At 41.5% G+C, this 21254-nt stretch overlaps 1 pseudogene; it reads right to left on the minus strand.

Annotated features, from left to right (window-relative positions):
* Nucleotides 1-79: 79 nt before the first annotated feature.
* LOC131741575 (protein-glutamine gamma-glutamyltransferase 6-like) lies at nucleotides 80-19467 on the minus strand (annotated as a pseudogene).
* Between the last annotated feature and the right edge of the window lie 1787 nt (nucleotides 19468-21254).

Here is a 21254-nt window from a genome sequence, read left to right on the forward strand (position 1 = left end):
CCACTAGATGATTGTGTACTTTTATTACTATCTTCATTATTCAGCCCCTCTGAACCTCAGTTTTCTCATCTGCAAATAATCAGAAATATACCTTTCTTTCCTGGGAATGAATGTAGGGTGCTGGGAAGTCTGCCCCCAACCCCAACCCTCCTGGAAAAGGAGCTGGGCCAACCAGGTCCCACCCAGCTGTGGCTTTATTATCTTTTTCTGGCCCCAGCTTCACTGCATGGGATTCGTGCAGGATCTCTGACACCGGCCTGCGGGTGTAAAGGATGGTAGCGCTGCTCATGTTGACTTGGATCTGCTGGACCCGGGAGGTGAGGTTAGCCAAGCAAAGGACCAGCCTCAGGTCATGGCGCAGCCTGGGCAGCTGCAGAACCTTGAACTTTCCAGTGATGCTGGGCTTAGTGGCAGGCTCCAGGAGGTCATCACATCAGAGACCATGGCTGCCCACACTGTGGACCTGGGCCCTCCTTCCAGAGGCTTCCACTCTTAACAGCTTCTTCATGGTCTTGCTGTACACCTGTCTCTCCTTCTGGGATCATGCAGGGCATCGGACATCATGAGACAGGCACTCTCCTATGCTACCTGTCCCAGGGCCAGCTCTTCTCATTTTCCCTTTTTTTCTAGGCAAAACGACCACTCCATCCCCACTTTAATTTACCATGCCTGTCAGAGGTCTCAAATTGGAAACTCAAGAGCCATATGCAGACCTCATCCGTATGCATTGTGTTTGATTCTTGAATATTTAAATAAAATTTTAATCAGTTGCCAACAACTTCAGGTTAATAAATTTCACATAACATTAGAGATTTGTAGCCCCTCTGACAGCTGGATCTGAAGTCTCATATGATAATGATAGCTGACACTTTTGTAGACTTGCTATATGCCAGGCACTGTAGTTCTAGGTGATACACACACATATGTATGCACACACACACACACACACACACACACACACACACACACACACACACACACACACACATATATATATTTTTGCCTAGGAGGAAGGTACTATATTATCATCCCCATTTTACAGATAAGGAACCCAAGGCACAGAGGAGTAAAGCAACTTGTAAGGGAGTTGGAATTTGAACGCAGGCAGTCTGGCTCCAACTTCCATGTTCTTAATCATGCTCCCTTCCCACTCTTTACATGACAGTCATGGTCTAGAGCTGAGTAAGGGGTGCTCTCTCTGGAAGGGAGTGTACTTGCTGGTTATCCATGGTCTCCACCTGTAATTCTCCCACTGGCCTGCTGCACTCACGGCATGCCATCTGCAAGCTCCTGAAGACACGTGAGTTTAGGAACACTGATCACCCACTTACCCTGTTGCTAGCACAGACCACTCTCTCTCTCTTTTGATCTCCAGATCAATACACACCCTGACAGCCCCAACCTCACCCTCAGGATGTTCCATAGGTGCCTCCTCCCCAACCAAGCATGCCATCTTCTGCCTGGCAGCACTCCCCATTTCAGCAAACAGCTCCGCCATTCACCCACCGTTCACCCAATGTACAAACTGGAAACTGGATGTGTCCTTGACTCTTCCCTCATCTTTACCACTCACAGCTGATCAGACTGCAAGTTCTGCCAAGCATCCTCATTGATCTCTGGAATCTGCCCCCTTCTCCCATCATTCTTTTCCCCTCAGACCACTGTACAAAACGTCTCACCATCAGGTCAGTTTGCCACCAGGTGATTGTGGACTTTTTTTTTACTATTATCATTACCCAGTCCCTCCAAGTCTCAGATTCCCATCTATGAAGTGAGGACAAGAGGTGCAAAAGCTAGGCCCCAAGCACAGTGCTCAAGAATGCCCCCCCTTCCTGAGGACGTGGGCTGCGTGCCCCCTCTCATCCTTTTTCCACCCTGATCCTTCCAAGATCCAACTCTGATAGTTCTGATTCCCTCCTTGAACCCTGTGCTGTGCTCCTTCTCAAATGTTCTCCCAAGTATACCTCTCTACTGTGTGACCTGGGCTTGAAGGGACACATGTGGACCTAAAGGTTCTTTAACATGTCATGTTTTATTATTAAAATGTATGTGAATTGTTCACTCTATTCCATAATGTACTCATAATATATTTTTACTAAGAAAACGTTTCATTTCCCTCCCAAAACTTCTAAAGTCAGTTTCTCAGGGAGGGCTTCTCTGGCCACCTGATTTTTTAAAACAGCTTTATTCAGATATACGTTAATTCCATAACAAGCAATCCAGCAGTGTAAAGGTTACAAGCCAATGTTTTTTAGTACATTCACAGAGTCGTGCACCCATCACCACAATCTAATTTCAGAACAATTTCCGTCATCCCAAAGAAACTCTGTAACAGTCACTTCCCATGAAGTGACTTAGCAGTCACTTCCCGTTCCTCCCTGCCCCACCCCTAGTCCTAGGCAACTGTTAATTTATTTTCTAATTTGCCTATTCTGGGCATTTCATATAAAGAGAATCGTACAATGTGTGGTCCTTTGCGACTGGCTTTTTTTCACTTAACATAATATTTTTAGGGTTCATCCATGTTGTAGCATACATCGGTACTTGATTCCTTTTTATTGCTGAATAATACTCCATTGTATGGACAGACCACATTTTATTTATCCACTGATGGATGTTAACGGTTGCTTCCACTCTAGTTATTTTGAATAATGTTGCTATGAATGTTCATGTACAAGTTTTTGGGTGGATGTTTGTTTTCATTTCTTTTGGGTGTATACCTAGAAGTGCATCTGCTAGGTTGTTATGCTAACTCTGTGTTTAACATTGTGAGGAAGTGTCAAACTGTTTTCCAAGGTGCTTGCACCATTTTATATTCTCACCAGCAATGTACGAGTGTTCCAATTGCTCCACAATCTCACCAACTCTTATTGTCTGTCTTTTTGATTATAGCAGTTCTAGTGGATATGAAGTGGTATGTTGTCATTTTGATTTGTTTTTCCCTGATGATTAATGATGCTAAGCACTTTTTCATTTTTATTGGTCATTTGTATATTGTCCTTGGAGAAGGGTCTTTCAATTCCTTTGCCCATTTAAAAATTGGGCTATTTATCTATTTATTATTGAGCTATAAGAATTATTTATATATTATGGATACAAGTCCCTTATTAGATACATGATTTGCAAATATTTTCTGTTCTGTGGGTTTTTCTTCTTTCTTGATGGTATCATTTGTAGTACAAGTTTTTAATTTTGATGAAGTCCGATTTATCAAGTTTTTCTTCTGTCATTTATGCTCTTGATGTCATATCCAAAAAGGTTCTGTTTAACTCAAGCTCATGAAGATTAACTCCTGTTTTCTTCTAAAAGCTTATAATTTTAGCTCTTTGATATAGGCCAATGATCCATTTGAGTTAATTTTTGGGTACTGTGTGATGTAGGAGGCCCATTTTATTCTGTGCATGTGGATAATTAGTGGTCCCAGCACCATCTGTTGAAAAAACTATTCTCATTCTTTCCCCGCTGAATTGTCTTGGCACCCTTGTCAAAATCAATTAAACATAATTTAAAGAGTTTATTTCTGGACTCCTGATTCTATTTCATTGATCTGTATGTCCATTCTTATGCCAGTATCACACTATCTGGGTTATTGTATATTTATAGTAAGTTTTGAATTTGGGAAGTTTGAGCCCTCCAACTTTGTTCTTCTTTTCCAAGATTGCTTTGGCTATTCTGGGTCCCTTGAATTTCCAAGTGAATTTTAGGAAAACTTTGTCAATTTTGGAAAAAACTTAGCTGGAACTTTGATAGGGGTTTCATGGATTCTGTAGGTCAATTTTGGGGCATTGCCACCTTAAAAAAATAAAGTATTTCAATCCATGAAAATGGGATGTCTTTACATTTATTGAAGTCTTTAATTTCTTTCAACAATGTTTTGTAGTTTTCAGTGTACTAGTCTTGCTCCTCTTTTGTTAAATTTATTGTTAAGTATTTTATTATTTTTGTTGCTATTGTAAATGGATTTGTTTTCTTAACTTCATTTTCAGATTATACATTGCTAGTGTCCTGAAATACAACTAATTTAAAAAAATTGGTCTTGTGTTCTACAATTTTTCTGAGCTCATTTATTGGCTTTAATAACTTTTAGTGGATTCCTTAGGATTTTATATATACAGGATCATATCATGTGCAAATAGAGATAGTTTTACCTCTTCCTTGCAAAGCTGGAAATTTTTCTCCCCTCCTCTCTTCCTTCCTTTTCTTTCTTTTACTTTAGTTTTCTTCTTTCTTTTTAAAAAATTATGGTAAAATATACATAATATAAAATTTACCATCTTAACCATTTTTAAATGTGCACGTCAGTGGCGTTAGGTACATTCCTATTGTTGTGCTATCTTCACTATAATCCATTTCCAGAACTCTTTTCATCTTGCAAAACTGAAACTCTGTGTTCATTAAACAATAACTTCCCATCCCTCCTCTCCCAGCCACTGGCATCCACCATTCTATTTCTTGTCTAAGAATTTCACTACTCTAGATACCTCATACAAGTGGAATTGTATGGCATATGTCCATGTGGGACTGGCTTATTTCATTAGCATCATGCCTTCAAAGCTTCATCCATTTGTAGCATGTGTCAGAATTTCCTTCCTTTTTAAGGTTGAATAATATTCCATTGTATGTATATACCACATTTTGTTTATCCATTCATCTCTTGATGGACACTTGTGTTGCTTCCATTTTTTTTAGCTATTGTGAATAATGCTGCTGTGAACATGGGTGTAATATCTCTTCAAGTCTCTGTTTTCAGTGCTTTTGGGTATATATTCAGAAGTGGAATTGCTGGATTATCTGATAATTATATTTTTAATATTATGAAGAACTCCAGTACTGTTTTCCACAGTGGCTGCACCATTTAAAAATCCCAGCAACAGTGCACATGTTCTAATTTCTCCACATCCTATCAACAATTGTGCTTTTCTTACTTTCTTCTTCCCTCTCCTCCTCCATCCTTTTCTTCCTTTCCTCTTTCCTTCCTTCCTGACTTCTTTCCTTCTGTGATAGTAGCCACCCTAATGCGTATGAGGTGGTATCTCATTGTGGTTTTCATTTTCATTTCCATAATGATCAGTGATGTGAGCATCTTTTCATGTGCTTATTGGCCATTTGTATACCCTCTTTGGAGAAATGTCTATTCAATCTTTTGCCCATTTTTTTGGCTTTTTTTTTTTTTTGCTGTTGAGTGTTTAGAATTGTCTATATATTCTGGATATTAACCTGTTTTCAGATATGTGATTTGAAAATATTTCTTCTATTCTACAAGTTTCCCCTATTAATAATGTCACAAAAGTTTGATGAGGTCCAATTTGTCTTTCTTTTTTTACCTTTGCCTTTTGTGTCATATCCAAGAAATCCCTGCCAAATTCAATGTCATGAAGGTTTCTCCTGTTTCCTATTAAGAGTTTTATAGTTTTAGGTCTTACATTTATGTCTTTGATCCACTTTGAGTTAATTTTTGTGTATGGTGTAAGGTAGTTGTCCAACTTCATTCTTTTACATGTTGATATCCAGTTTTCCCAACACTGCTGAAAAGATCTCTATTTTTTTCTTGACTAATTTCCTTGGCTAATACTTCCATCACAATGTTGAACAAAATGGCAATGGTGTACAACATTGGCTTTTCCTCATCTTAGGGGGAAAGCATTCAATCTTTTACCATTAAATATGATGTTAACCTGTAGAAGACTTTTATCAGGCTAAGTTCACTTCTATCCTTAATTTGTTGAGCATTTTTATCATGAAGGTGTGTTGGATTTTGTTAAATATTTTTCTGCATCTATTGAGATGATCACGTGGTTTTTGTCTGGTTTTTCTATTGATTTGGTGTATTACATTAATTAGTTTTAAATGTTAAACCCATCTTGCATTCCTGTAATAAACCCTTGGTCATGACATATAATTCTTTTTATGTGTTGCTGGATTCACTTTGCTAGTATTTTTGTTGACAATTTTTGCTTCTATGTTCATAAGGGATATTGATCTCTAGTTTTCTTTTTTTGTGATGTCATTATTTAGTTTTGCTATCAGGATACTACTAACCTCATAGAACGAATTGGGAAATGTTCCCTCCTATTTTTCTGGGAGGAGTTTGTGAAGAATTGGTATTAATTCTTCTTTTAATGTTTGGTAGAATTCACCAGTGACATCATACAGGCCTGGTCTTTTCTTTGTGGGAAGTTTTAAATTACTACTTCAATCTCTTTACTTATTATAAATCTATTCAGATTTTCTAATTCTTCCTGAGGCAGTTTTGGTAATTCTGAGAGGAATTTGTCCATTTTATCTAAAGTTATCTAATATGTTGGTAAATAGTTGTTCATTCTGTATCCTAATGAACTGTTTTATTCACAACTCTTCTGACACCAAATGTGTGGGAGTTTTCCACATCAACCAACTCTCCAACTCTCTGGTCACCACCTGGCTGTCCTGCATTTGAATTCAATCCAGACACTAACTACCTGGAGTTAGTGTCAGATTCCACAGATTTAAAGTCTCAGTCCAAGACTGCCCACAGTTCAGACACCAGTCACAAGTATTGGGTGCCCAAGTTACCTACACTTCTGTTTGACTTGGTTACAAATTGGGGGTTACCATGACGGTCCCAGCCTCAGGTTCAGTAATTCGCTAGAGCAGTTCACAGAACAGAAAAACAGTTTAGTGACTATTACCAATTTATATTAAAGGATATAACTTAGGAATAGCCAAATAGAAGAGATAAACAGAAGAAACATAGGGCAAGGTAGAGGGAGGGGGGAGGTAGCATGGAGCTTCCATGTCCTTTTTGGGAGGGTAACCCTCTTAGCCCCTGGATGTGTTCACCAACCTGGTAGCTCTCTGCACCCTGTGTTTAGGGGATTTTATGGCAGTTTAATTATATAGGCATGACTGATTAAATTATTGGCCATTGGCATTTAACTCAATCTCCTGTCCCTTTCCCATCCCCAGAGGTTGAGGTGAAGTGTAAAATTCTAATCTTCTAAGCATGGTTTTGGCCTTTTTGGTAACCAGCCCCATCCTGAGCTACCTGGGGACCCCCAGCCACCTGTCATCTCATTTCCATACAAAAGACACTCTTATCACTCCAGAGATTCAAAGCGTTTTTAGGAGCCATGTCCAGGAACTGGGGACAAAGACCAATTAGTTATTTTTTTGCCACACCTCTTACAATTTTTTTGTAAGGTTGGTAGTGATGTCCTCTCTGACCTTAGTAATATGAGTCTTCTCTCTGTCTAGCTAAAGATTTGTCAGTTTTGTTGATCTTTAAAAAAACCCCAACTTTTGGTTTTATTGATTTTCTTCATTGTTTTTTATTTATTTCTGCTCTAATCTTTCTTATTTTCTCTTTCTGCTTTCTTTGGGTTTTATTTGCTCTACTTTTTCTAGTTTCTTAAGGTGGAAGGTTAGGTTATTTACTTGAGATCCCTCTTCTTTAATATAGGTATTTAGGGCTTCCCTGGTGGAGCAGTGGTTGGGAGTCCGCCTGCCAATGCAGGGGACACGGGCTCGTGCCCCAGTCTGGGAAGATCCCACATGCCGCGGAGCAGCTAGGCCCGTGACCCATGGCCACTGAGCCTGCGCGTCCGGAGCCGGTGCTCTGCAACGGGAGAGGCCACAACAGTGAGAGGCCCACGTATTGCAAAAAAAAAAAAAAAAAAAAAAAAAAAAAAAAACCAATAATATAGGTATTTACAGCTATAAAGTTCCCTCTAGGTACTGCTTTACCTCGCCTCATAAATTTTGGCATGTTGTGTTTTCATTTACTTTCATCTCAAAATATTTTCTAATTTCATTTGTGATTTCTTCTTTGACCCACTGATTATTTAGGTGTATGTATTGCTTAATTTCCACATATTTATGAATTCCCCAAATTCCTTTCTGATTTTGATTTCTAAGCTTATTCCATTGTGATCAGAGAATATATTTTGTATGATTTCAATCCTTTAAAATTTCTAAGGTTTGTTTTATGGATGAGAATATGGTCAATTCTGGATTATGTTCTATTTGGACTTGCCAAGAATTTGTATTCTGCTGCTATTGGATGGGTCTTCTATAGATATCTGTTAGTGATCACCTGATTTTAATGACAAATGTTCACTTCCTACCAATCTGTTCCAAAACTCCTTCTCTGTTTAAAAACAGCTTTGCCCATTTCTGGAATCACAGTTACCCACCCACTGATCTTAACACCCACTTGTTATAGAGAGAGCTAGTAGGCCCTCTGGCTACCTTCTGAGGAGGAAGCACTGGCATGTAATAGATTAAAGATGGCACCCCTCTCACAGTGAGGTGGTTCTGTGTACCCTCTCTCTGAATCTGGGTTGGCCTGTGACTGTTTTGATTAGTGACCATGGTGGAAGTGATGCTGTGCCTGTTTCCAGGCCCAGGCTTTATGAGACTGGCAGCTTCCATTTAATTTTAGAATAATAGCTTGGGGAGAAGCCAGCTGCCTTGTCTGATTACCCTGAGACTGCCATGCTGTGAGGAAGCCCAACCTAGCCATGTGGAAAGGTTGCATGGAGACACAGAATGATGACTGGCCAGACCCAGCTCTTCCAACTATCCCAGCCCAGGGGCCAGACATGAGTGTGAGCAAGCCACCTGGGCATTCCAGTTCCAGCAGACACAGCATGGATGAGAACCAAGGAAACATTGACTGCTGGAACCAATGCCCTAGATATATAGTCCCATCAAACCATCCCAGACATCTGCAGTCATTCAGACACACCCAGCTGAAGCAGCTTGGAACAGAGGTGTTCTGTCTTCACGGTGTGCTGAACAAGACCCTGATTTGCAAAGTTGTCAGCATAGTAAATGGCGATTTTATACCGCTGAGTTTTGGGGTGATTTGTTATGCAGCAATAGAGAATTAAAACAAGAGGTGCTGGCAAAAATCTTAGGGTGTGGTCCTGGAATTGGCCCAGGGACTCACAAGGGAGTGTGCATGCAGGGATAGTGGGGCTCCTTACCATGGCCCTGATGGCTCCAGTGATGTAGATGGGGTCGTGGCGGTGGGACACTTCGGTGGCTGGGTCATCTTGATGACTAGGGCGTCGGTCCAGGATGCAGAAGCAGATGTTCAGGATGTTCTCCTCAAACTGTCTCCAGAGAGGCTGCTCTTAGAGGCCAGAGCCACACCTACACTTCAGACCCTCTCACGACCCTCCCCTAGTCAGTCACTTGTATTGTGCAGGGAGTTTGCCTACCCCCCTGCCCACCCCTCCACCCCCCTCCAGGGACACAACAGAGCACACTCAAGTCTCAAAAACCCTCTTTCAAAGAGTCACTGGAAACCAGAAGCTCAGCCTTAATCACCTCCCTCCCCTGTTCAGTTGGCCCATGGCTCCTCACGAACCACAGTAAAGTTCATGATAAACTAGGACTCTGGAGCCATATCGACCCCACTGGTTTACATAATGTTTTCAAATGACTTAGTTGACAACATTTAAAAACTGGGGGATTTTCACATACAAATTAAGATTTCTGGTCTTTGAAAATTGGGAAGGTCTGGGAACCCTGGGCTCACTTTCCTATGTGGCAATAAGAAGTGGGTGCTGAGATGGGGTTACACTTAGATGGTCCTTAAACTCTTTGGTATATCATCCCTGCCCAACCGCTGAGCCCCAGATGCTTTCAACCCCCAGCTCCTCAGCCTGACAGTCAAGGCTCTCGCCTTGCCCGGAGCCCAGGCCGACAGAGCTCCTCTACAGAACCTCCGCTACTCTCTGGCTCCCCTCCTCCACTGCTCTGTCTGCCCTTCCCTCTGCCTGTCCAGATCCTGCCCGACTTTGGGGGCTCCACCCCAATATCCTGAAGCCTTCCGCAATCCCTGAGGTGGAGTTTCCCTTCATGCTCTTCGGAACTCCCTTTGCTCCCATCCATCTCTACCTTTCCGACTGCCTCCGCCCCCTCCCACAACATTGCACCTTGTATTGTAGCTACTTATCTAAGCCAGTGGCTCTCAAAATGTGGTTCCAGGCCAGCGACGGCAGCAGCACCTGGTAACTTGTTAGAAATACAGACTCTCAGGCCCCACCTCAGACCTAGTGAATCAGCAACTTGGGGGGTTGGGGTCCAGCCATCTGTGTGTTTTAACGAGCCCTTGGTGGCCTTCTGGTGCACACTCAAGATTGAGAGCCCCTGATCTAAGCTATTTATTTGTACCCAATGTACCACCCCTTCCCAAGGACCCAGCACAACTAGTAGTAGAGACTGGAGAAGTGGACTTGGTCTAAGAGTCAGCCCAGCTTGTCCCTCCTGGGAAGAAGAGGGCAGACAGAAGGGCTCCTATGCTGACTTTTCTCATGTACCCAGACCCCCCTCTGTCTCTTATGCTTCTCAGTCCCCCTTCTGGCCTGGGCCCGTGGAGACTTGCCCAAATTTCCAGCCTTGGGCTCGGATGTGCTTCTTCACTCCTCCGAAGATGATCCCGCTGTCGTTGAGCACGTATGTACTCCTGTCTCTCTTCCTCTGTGGCCAGAAACACATCATCCTCTGAAAGGCAGTGGTTGGGCCTGGCGTGGGCAGGGACTCTGGCCTCACTGGCCTGGGGAAAGGGATACACCAGGGCTCAGCTGCAGGATGGTGCCTAGAGGCTGCTGGGGCAGGAGAGGTCGAGAGGGGCTTGCCGGCTCCCAGGCTGCCTCCCGGCCAAGCCCTACTCCACCTGGCCAGTCATTCCCCAGGCAGGGACCACCCCCAACCCAACCCCAGATGGAGGGAATTTAGAAGTCCTGATGCTTTTGAGTGACCTGACTTAATGACAATGGAAGGCTCATATTTCTTAAATATTAATAAGAATACTGATCCAGGCTACTGCTTACTGACTTACCCCTTAATAAGAATACTGACCCCAATACTCCTTAAGATAGGCCTTGCATATTACAAACATTAGCTCTATGGTAGGCACTGTTATTCCCCCATTACACGTGAGGAAACAGACTCAGAGGGAAGCAACTTAGCAAAGCTGGGACTAAACTAAGGCTGTCTGGTGGCTGAAACCTGGCTCTTACCCAATCCTAGGCCTCTCCTGCCATTAGGCCCCCTCCTTGCCCACTGGCCTCCGTACACCAGAACCCACTAATACCTGCCCCTCTGTCATGGCAGGTTTGGAATATCTGCTACCAGCTTCCTCTGTCCCATGCCTGTCTCCTCCTGGGCCTGCTCTTGCCAAGCTCTTGGCATTCACCTCCCTGTCTCTAACTTGCCTCCCAGGCCTTCCTGAAGGACAGCTTCCAGGAAAACCTCACCCTTGGACTCAGGAGCACCTATCTGGGCACCATGGGTTAGAAAAGCAGAACAAACTCACCCAGGTCCTGGTTACTGTGTTTGCGGCGAGAGGAAACCTTGGTGCTCAGCTGGTAGCAGCCAATGACAGCATCGGGAGGGTTGGTGAGGTTGATGGTCATGGTGTTCTCCATCTGAGCCTCCTTCACTGCCATCCAGGCATTGCTCTCCTCCAGCTCCGATGTCTGTAACACAGCTTTGGTACAGAGGGCCTCAGAAACCTGGGGTCCTGGAAGAGAGGAAAGGGAATCAGGAGACCCAGCCACCCCCAGGAAGCTCAGCTCTGGAGAAAGGGAAAAGCTACAGACCTGGAAGACCAACCATCAGGCCCTGAGCTGCTGGGACACTGCTATGGGGAAGGACCCGACCAAGATGCAAGAGGGCCAGCAGTAGAAAGGGGTCCACCTCAGCTGTCCTGACTTCCATCCACTTCCTGGATCAAGGAGGAAGTGAAACACTCTTTGAAACCAAAATGTGCCTTCTGTCTGATCAGCAAAGAAAAGCATGGGCTCCAAAAGTGCCTGATGAACTTCCATACCCTTCCAGAGCCCTGGATTTCTCGATGTGCCTAGGATTCGAGAGTTTTCATCTCATATGTCCCACTGCCTGCTGGCAGCACCTTCCAACCATCCCCAGAAAGCTGTCATCAAAAGCCTCCAGGAGCCAGAATGAAGATGGTGGAGTAGAAGGACGTGCTCTCACTCCCTCTAGCAAGAACACCAGAATCACTACTAGCGGCTGGACTATCATTGACAGGAAGACACTGCAACTCACCAAAAAGGATACCCCACAGCCAAAGACAAACGAGAAGCCACAATGAGATGGTAGGAGGGGTGCAATCACAGTAAAATCAAGTCCCATAACTGCTGGGTGGGTGACTCACAGACTGGAGAACACTAATACCACAGAAGTCCACCCACTGGAGTGAAGGTTCTGAGCCTCACATCAGGCTTCCCAACATGGGGGCCAGGCAACGGGAGGAGGAATTCCTAGAGAATCAGACTTTGAAGCCTAGCAGGATTTGACTGCAGGACTTCGACATGACTGGGCGAAACAGAGACTCCACTCTTGGAGGACACATGCAAAATAGTGTGTGCATCAGGATCCAGGGGAAAGCCAGTGACCCCAGGGGAGACCGAACCAGACCTATCTGCTAGTGTTGGAGGGTCTCCTGCAGAGGCGGGGGGGGGGGGAGCTGTGGCACACTGTGGGGACAAGGACACTGGCAGCAGAAGTTCTGGGAAGTACTCCTTGGCGTGAGCCCTCCCAGAGGCTGCCATTAGCCCCATCTAAAAGCCCTGGTAGGCTCCAGGGTTGGGTTGCCTCAGGCCAAACAACCAACAGAGAGAGAACCCAGCCTACCCATCAGCAGTCAAGCAGATTAAAGTTTTACTGAGCTCTGCCCACCAGAGCAACAGTCATCTCTACCCACCACAAGTCCCTCCCATCAGGAAGCCTGCACAAGCCTCTTAGATAGCCTCATCCACCAGAGGACAGACAGCAGAAGCAAGAAGAACTACAATCCTGCAGCCTGTGGAACAAAAACCACATTCACAGAAAGATACACAAGATGAAAAGACAGAGGGCTATGTACCAGATGAAGTAACAAGATAAAACCCCAGAAAAAACAACTCAATGAGGTAGAGATAAGCAGCCTTCCAGAAAAAGAATTCAGAATAATGATAGTGAAGATGAACCAGGACCTCAGAAAAACAATGGAGGCAAAGATGGAGAAGATGCAAGAAATGTTTAACAAAGACCTAGAAGAATTAAAGAAAAACAGAGATGAACAATACAATAACTGAAATGAAAAATACACTAGAAGGAATCAATGGCAGAATAACTGAGGCAGAAGAACGGACAAGTGACCTGGAAGACAGAATGGAGGAATTCACTGCTGTGGAACAGAATAAAGAAAAAAGAATGAAAAGAAATGAAGACAGCCTAAGAGACCCCTGGGACAACATTAAATGCAACAACGTTCGCATTATAGGGGTCCTAGAAGGAGAAGAGAGAGAGAAAGGACCAGAGAAAATATTTGAAGAGATTATAGTAGAAAATTTTCCTAACATGGAAAAGGAAATAGCCACCCAAGTCCAGGAAGCACAGAGAGTCCCATACAGGATAAACCCAAGGAGAAACACACTGAGACGAGACACATAGTAATTAAATTGGCAACAATTAAAGACAAAGAAAAATTATTGAAAGCAGCAAGGGAAAAATGACAAATAACATACAAGGGAACTCCCATAAAGCTAACAGCTGATTTCTCAGCAGAAACTCTACAAGCCAGAAGTGAGTGGCATGATATAATTAAAGTGATGAAAAGGAAGAACCTACAAGCAAGATGACTCTACCTGGCAAGGATCTCATTCAGATTTGATGGAGAAATCAAAAGTCAAGCAAAAGCTAAGAGAATTCAGCACCACAAAACCAGCTCTACTATAAATGCTAAAGGAACTTCTCTAAGTGGGAAACACAAAAGAAGAAAATGACCTACAAAAGCAAACCCCAAACAATTAAGAAAATGGTCATAAGAACATACATATTGATAATTACCTTAATTGTGAATGGATTAAATGCTCCAACCAAATGACACAGGCTTGCTGAATGGATACAAAAGCAAGACCCATATATATGCTGTCTACAAGAGACCCACTTCAGACCTGGGGACACATACAGACTGAAAGTGGGGGTATGGAAAAAGGATATTCCATGCCAATGGAAATCAAAAGAAAGCTGGAGTAGCAATACTCATATCAGATAAAATAGACTAAAATAAAAAATGTTACAAGAGGCAAGGAAGGTCATTACATAATGATCAAGGGACCAATCCAGGAAGAAGCTATAACAATTATAAATATATATGCACCCAACATAGGAGCACATCAATACATAAGGCAACTGCTAACAGCTATAAAAGAGGAAATTGACAGTAACCCAGTAATAGTGGGGGACATTAACACCTCACTTACACCAATGGACAGATCAAACAACATGAAAATAAATAAGGAAACAGAAGCTTTAAATGACACAATAGACCATATAGATTTAATTGATATTTATAGGACATTCCATCCAAAAACAGCAGATTACACTTTCCTCTCAAGTGTGCACAGAACATTCTCCAGGATAGATCACATCTTGGGTCACAAATCAAGCCTCAGTAAATTTAAGAAAATTGAAATTATATCAAGCATCTTTTCTGACCACAACGCTATGAGATTAGAAATGAATTAAAATGTAAAAAACACTAACACTAACTAACTAGGGAAAAAAAACGTAAAAAACACTAACACATGGAGGCTAGAGAATATGTTACTAAATAACCAAAGTATCACTGAAGAAATCAAAAAATACCTAGAGACAAATGACAATGAAAACACGAAGATCCAAAACCTATGGGATGCAGCAAAAGCAGTTCTAACAGGGAAGTTTATAGCTATAAAATCCTACCTTAAGAAACAAGAAAAAACTCAAATAAACAATCTAACCTTACACCTAAAAGAACTAGAGAAAGAAGAACAAGCAAAACCCGAAGTTAGCGGAAGGAAAGAAATCATAAATATCAGAGCAGCAATAAATGAAATAGAAACAAAGAAAACAACAGCAAAGATCAACAAAACTAAAAGCTGGTTCTTTGAGAAGATAAACAAAATTGATAAACCATTAGCCTGACTCATCAAGAAAAAGAGGGAGAGGTCTCAAATCAACAGAATTAGAAATGAAAAAGAAGTAACAACTGACACTGCAGAAATACAAAAGCTTATTAGAGATTACTACAAGCAACTCTATGCCAATAAAAAGGACAACCTGGAAGAAATGGACAAATTTTTAGAAAAGCACAACCTTCCCATACTGAACCAGGAATAAATAGAAAATATGAACAGACCAATCACAAGCACTGATATTGAAACTGTGATTAAAAATCTTCCAGCAAACAGAAGCCCAGGACCAGATGGCTTCACAGGTGAATTCTATCAAACATTTAGAGAAGAGCTAAGGCCTATCCTTCTCAGACTCTTCCAAAATATAGCAGAGGGAGAAACACTCCAAAACTCATTCTATGAGGCCACCATCACCCCGATACCAAAAGCAGACAAAGATATCACACAAAAAAAATCACTGATGAACATAGATGTAAAAATCCTCAACCAAATACAAGCAAATGGAATCCAACAACACATTAAAAGAATCATACATCATGATCAAGTAGGGTTTATCCCAGGAATGCAAGGATTCTTTAATATATGCAAATCAATCAATGTGATAACCATATTAATAAATTGAAGTATAAAAACCATATGATAATCTCAATAGATGCAGAAAAAGCTTTTGACAAAATTCAACACCCATTTATTTTATTTTATTATTTTAAAAATTCTTTATTGGAATATAACTGCTTTATAATGGTCTGTAAATCTCTGCTTTATAACAAAGTGAATCAGCTCTACATATACATATATCCCCATATCTCCTCCCTCTTGCCTCTCTTTCCTACCCTCCCTATCCCACCCCTCTAGGTGGTCACAAAGCACCAAGCTGATCTCCCTGTGCTATATGGCTGCTTCCCACTTGCTATCTATTTTACATTTGGTAGTGTATATATGTCCATGCCACTCTCTCACTTAGTCCCAGGTTACCCTCCCCCCTGCCATGTCCTCAAGTCAACTCTCTATATCTGCCCCTTTATTCATGTGCTGCCCCTAGGTTCTTCAGAACCTTTTAAAAATTCTTTTTAGATTCCATATATATGTGTTAGTATATGGTATTTGTTTTTCTCTTTCTGACTTACTTCACTCTGTAGGACAGACTCTAGGTCCATCCACCTCACTACAAATAACTCAATTTCATTTCTTTTTATGGCTGAGTAATATTCCATTGTATATATGTGCCACATCTTCCTTATCCATTCATCTGTCGATGGACACATAGGTTGCTTCCATGTCGTGGCTATTGTAAATAGAGCTGCAATGAACATTGTCAACACCAATTTATGATACAAACTCTCCAGAAAGTGGGCATAGAATGAACCTAAATCAACATGATAAAGGCCATATATGACAAATCCACAGCCAACATAATTTTCAATGGTGAAAAACTTAAACCATTTCTTCTAAGATCAGGAACAAGACAAGGTTGCCCACTCTCACCATTACTATTCAACATGGTTTTGGTAGTTTTAGCCATGACAATCAGACAAGAAAAAGAAATAAAAGGAATCCAAATTGGAAAAGAAGTAAAATTGTCATGGTTTGCAGATGACATGATACTATACATAGAGAATGCTAAAGATGCTATCAGAAAACTACTAGAGCTAATCAATGAATTTGGTAAAGTAGCAGGATACAAAATTAATACACAAAACTCTCTTGCATTCCTGTACACTAAATGAAAAATTTGAAAGGGAAATTAAGGAAACACTCCCATTTACCTTTGCAACAGAAAGAATAAAATAACTAGGAATAAACCTACCTAAGGAGACAAAAGACCTGTATGCAGAAAACTGTAAGACTGATGAAAGAAATCAAAGATGATATAAACAGATGGAGAGATATACCATATTCTTGGATTGGAATAATTAATATTGTGAAAATGACTGTAGTACCCAAAACAATCTACAGATTCAATTCAATCCTTATCAAATTACCAATGACATTTTTCACAGAATCAGAACAAAAAATTTTAAAATTTGTATGGAAACACAAAAGACCCCAAATAGACAAAACAATCTTGAGAAAGAAAAAAGGAGCTGGAGGAATCAGGCTCCCTGACTTCAGTCTATACTACAAAGCTACAGTAATCAAGACAGTATGGTACTGGCACAAAAAGAGAAATATAGATCAATGGTACAGGATAGAAAGCCCAGAGATAAACACACCCACATATGGTCACCTAATTTACGGCAAAGGAGGTAAGAACATACAAGGGAGAAAAGACAGCCTCTTCAATAAGTGGTGCTGGGAAAACTAGACAGCTACATGTAAAAGAATGAAATTAATACACTCCCTAACACCACACACAAAAATAAACTCAAAATGGATTAAAGACCTAAATGTAAGGCCAGACACTATAAAACTCTTAGAGGAAAACATAGGCAGAACACTCTATGACATAAATCACAGCAAGATCCTTTTGGACCCACCTCCCAGAGAAATGGAAATAAAAACAAAAATAAACAAAAGGGACATAATGAAACTTAAAAGCTTTTGCACAGAAAAGGAAACCATAAACAAGATGAAAAGACAACCCTCAGAATGGGAGAAAATATTTGTAAATGATGCAAAGGACAAAGGATTAATCTCCAAAATATACAGGCAGCTCATGCAGCTCAATGTCAACAAAACAAACAACCCAATTAAAAAGTGGGCAGAAGACGTAAATTGACATTTCACCAAAGAAGACATACAGATAGCCAAGAGGCACACGAAAAGATGTTCAACATCACTAACTATTAGAGAAATGCAAATCAAAACTACAATGAGGTATCACCTCACACTGTTCAGAATGTCCATCATCAAAAAATCTACAAACAATAAATGCTGGAGAGGGTGTGGAGAAAAGGGAACATTCTTGCACTGTTGGTAGGTATGTAAATTGATACAGCCACTATGGAGAACAGTATGGAAATTCCTTAAAAATCTAAAAATAGAACTACCATATGACCCAGCAATCCCACTACTGGGCATACACCCTGAGAAAACCATAATTCAAAAAGAGTTATGTACCACAATGTTCATTGCAGCACTATTTACCATAGCCAGGACACGGAAGAAACCTAAATGCCCATTGACAGACAAATGGATAAAGAAGATGTGGCACATATATACAATGGAATATTACTCAGCCATTAAAAGAAACACAATTTAATTATTTGTAGTGAGCTGGATGGACCTAGACTCTGTCATACAGAGTGAAGTAAGTCAGAAAGTGAAAAACAAATACCACATGCTAACACATATATATGGAATCAAAAAAAAAAAAGTTCTGAAGAACCTAGGGGCAGGACAGGAATAAAGATGCAAATGTAGAGAATGGACTTAAGGACACGGGGAGGGGGAAGGGTAAGCTGGGATGAAGTGAGAGAGTGGCATGGACATATATACACTACCAAATGTAAAATAGATAGCTAGTGGGAAGAAGCCACACAACACAGGGAGATCAGCTCCGTGCTTTTTGACCACCTAGATGGGTGGGATAGGGAAGGTGGGAGGGAGGCACAAGAAGGAGGGGATATGAGGATATATTTATACATATAGCTGATATACTTTGTTATGTAGCAGAAACTAACACAGGATTGCAAAGCAATTATACTCCAATAAAGATGTAAAAAAACCAAAAATTGTGACACCAGGAACTGGACACAGCATTCTTAAAGTGAGACACTCTTATAAAGCCACTGATACCCTGTGAAGATGATGACACCTGCTCACTAAGAAGGCAGTTTTTTTCCCCCATTTGATCCGACCTTGTTGACCCAAGCAGAACTAAATGAGTTTAAATGTATGAACAGTACCTGAACACAGTAAGTATTCAGTACTCCCAAGAATAAAGGAAAGTCTTCAACAACAACAACAACAACAACAACAAAAAGTCATGCTCATGCTTATAGAAACAGAAAGTAGAAAAGTGGTTGCCAGGGGCTGGGGCTGGGGGTAATAAGAAGAGGTCGGTAAAAGGTACAAAGTTTCAGCTACAAGATGAATAAGGTCTGAGGATTTAATATAAAACATGGTGGCTATAGTTAATAACACTGAATTGTATCAATATAATTGAAATTTGCTAAGAAAGTAGAACTTAAATGTTCTCATCAGAAAAAACAAAAAGAGAGAGAAAGAGGATAAACATGTCAGGTGATGGATGTGTTAACCAGATTGCCGGGGGGATCCTTTTACAATGTACATGTTTATCAAATCACCATGATGTACATTTTAAAAATCTTACACTATTTGTAATAATAAAGCTAAATTATTTATAATGATAAAGTACAAATAAATACAAAATCCAAGAAATAAATACAAATAATACTTGCAATAATAAAGCTGAAAAAAGTGTAAAAAATTGAAGTTCCTTTATTTCACTACTGCTAAAAATCCACCTTTCAGAAACCATGGTTAAGTTTTAAAACAGCGATTTGAGGCTTCTTTTCTGTTCTGGACATTTACCTTGAGGGATCTCATCCATGCTCATGACTTTTAATATCATCTCTAGTTTGCTGTCTTTCAAATCTCTATCTCCTGAATTCCAGAAACTGGTAACAAAAGTCTCCTGGAAACTCCACCAGGTTATCTCTCAGGCACCAAAAGCACATGTCCAAGACCAGTCTTTTTATCTCCCCCCCAATCTGCTCCTATAGCATCCCTTCCTGTCCTCTAACTCCATCCAGAAGCTGAGGCTTTCTCTCCTCTATTTCTTCTATCGCTCAATTCCCACTTCTAGTCACCATGGCCTTTGAATCGTGTTCCTAACTTTATATAAAGAATTGTAAATGTTGTATGAAGTCAATAGCATTGATCTTTTCCTTTGGGCTACTTTTTTTCTGAGTCAAGATGGTTTCTTGGATGTGAAGGGAACTCCTGGCCATGGAAGCCTTTCTGTCCCCCATTTCTTGTTTGTAGGCAAGACTCCAGCCTCCATGATCTTCCCTGAGTTCCAAAGGGAAGATTCAAACAGTTGATAATCAAGGGAGGAGCAGCCAAGAAATCACCTGAGGCAAGATTAAAGGGACCAGAGAAAGTCATCAAGATTAGAAGACTACCTGAGATGAGATTAAAGGAATACAGACCCTGCACACACCCTAATCTTGTCAGCAACCCCACCCTTGAACTATTCCTATAAAACTCCTCATTAAATCCTCCCGGGTTGGGATACATAGTTTTTTGTGTCAGGAGTCTGCTGTGACCCACTTGGCCTGGCAAAGCAATAAAGCTATTCTTTTCTACTTCACCCAAAACTTTGTCTCCAAGATTCAATTCGGCACCAGTGTACAGAGGCTGAGCTTTCGGCATTAGCCACAGTAGTCGAGAAGCCCAGGATCTAGAAGTGCTTAGGGCAGTGGCTATCACCCACATGGAGGAGCCCTGACAAGTGTCTGGGGAGGCACGTTGGGGGCAGTGGTGAGGGATGTCTTAGTCTGAATTCCCGTGAAAGCAGAACCTAAGGGAAAGACTTGTGTGCCTACAGTTGATTTGGGAGTTGATCCAAGGAGCTAGACGTGAAGGAGCATTAAAAGTGACACAGAAACGAAGGAATGTCAGTAACGAGTGTGTTAATAAATGGATTACTGTTATGAATGTTGGTGTCCCACCCCAAATTCATATGTTGAAATCCCAGTGAAGATATTAGGAGGTGGGGCCTCTGGGCCTTTGGGCAGGCTCTGCTGTCACTAATGGGATTAGTGCCCTTTTTAATAAGACTCTAGAGAGTTCTCTCACTCTTTATGCCATGTGAGGATACAATGAGAAGACAGTACTAGTCTGCAGCCAGAGAGGGTCCTTACAGGAACCTCATCATGATCTCAGACTTCAGCCTACAGACCAATGAGAAATGAATTTCTGTTGTTTATGAGCCATCCCTTCTATGTTTTTTGGTTATAGCAGCCTGAACAGATAAGACAATTACGATGAACAACTAGGGCTTAATCCTGCTGGTCATTTTCTGAAGAACTGTTTGGAACATACCTTAGGCCTGTCCCTCCAAAAAGATGATAGAGCCGAGTCCAGTCTCCGCTGGTAGTTAGTCACCTCCAGAGGTGTCAACTCCTCACACTTCTGGGATGTGCCTGCACAGGGCTGAGCAGCCTTCTGAAGCTTATCTAAAAGCAGAGCAGAGACTTGCCCATGGAACACACTTGCTGTGAGACCCTGGCAATGGTGCACGGGACTCTACCCAAGCTGTGCCGAGAGGAAGGCTTGGCCCAACATGAGTGTCTACTACAAGAGGGGAGTGGAGTGAACCCAGCTCCTGGCCCC

The sequence above is a fragment of the Kogia breviceps genome, chromosome 14 (assembly GCF_026419965.1).
Source record: "Kogia breviceps isolate mKogBre1 chromosome 14, mKogBre1 haplotype 1, whole genome shotgun sequence".
NCBI classification, from domain to species: domain Eukaryota; kingdom Metazoa; phylum Chordata; class Mammalia; order Artiodactyla; family Physeteridae; genus Kogia; species Kogia breviceps.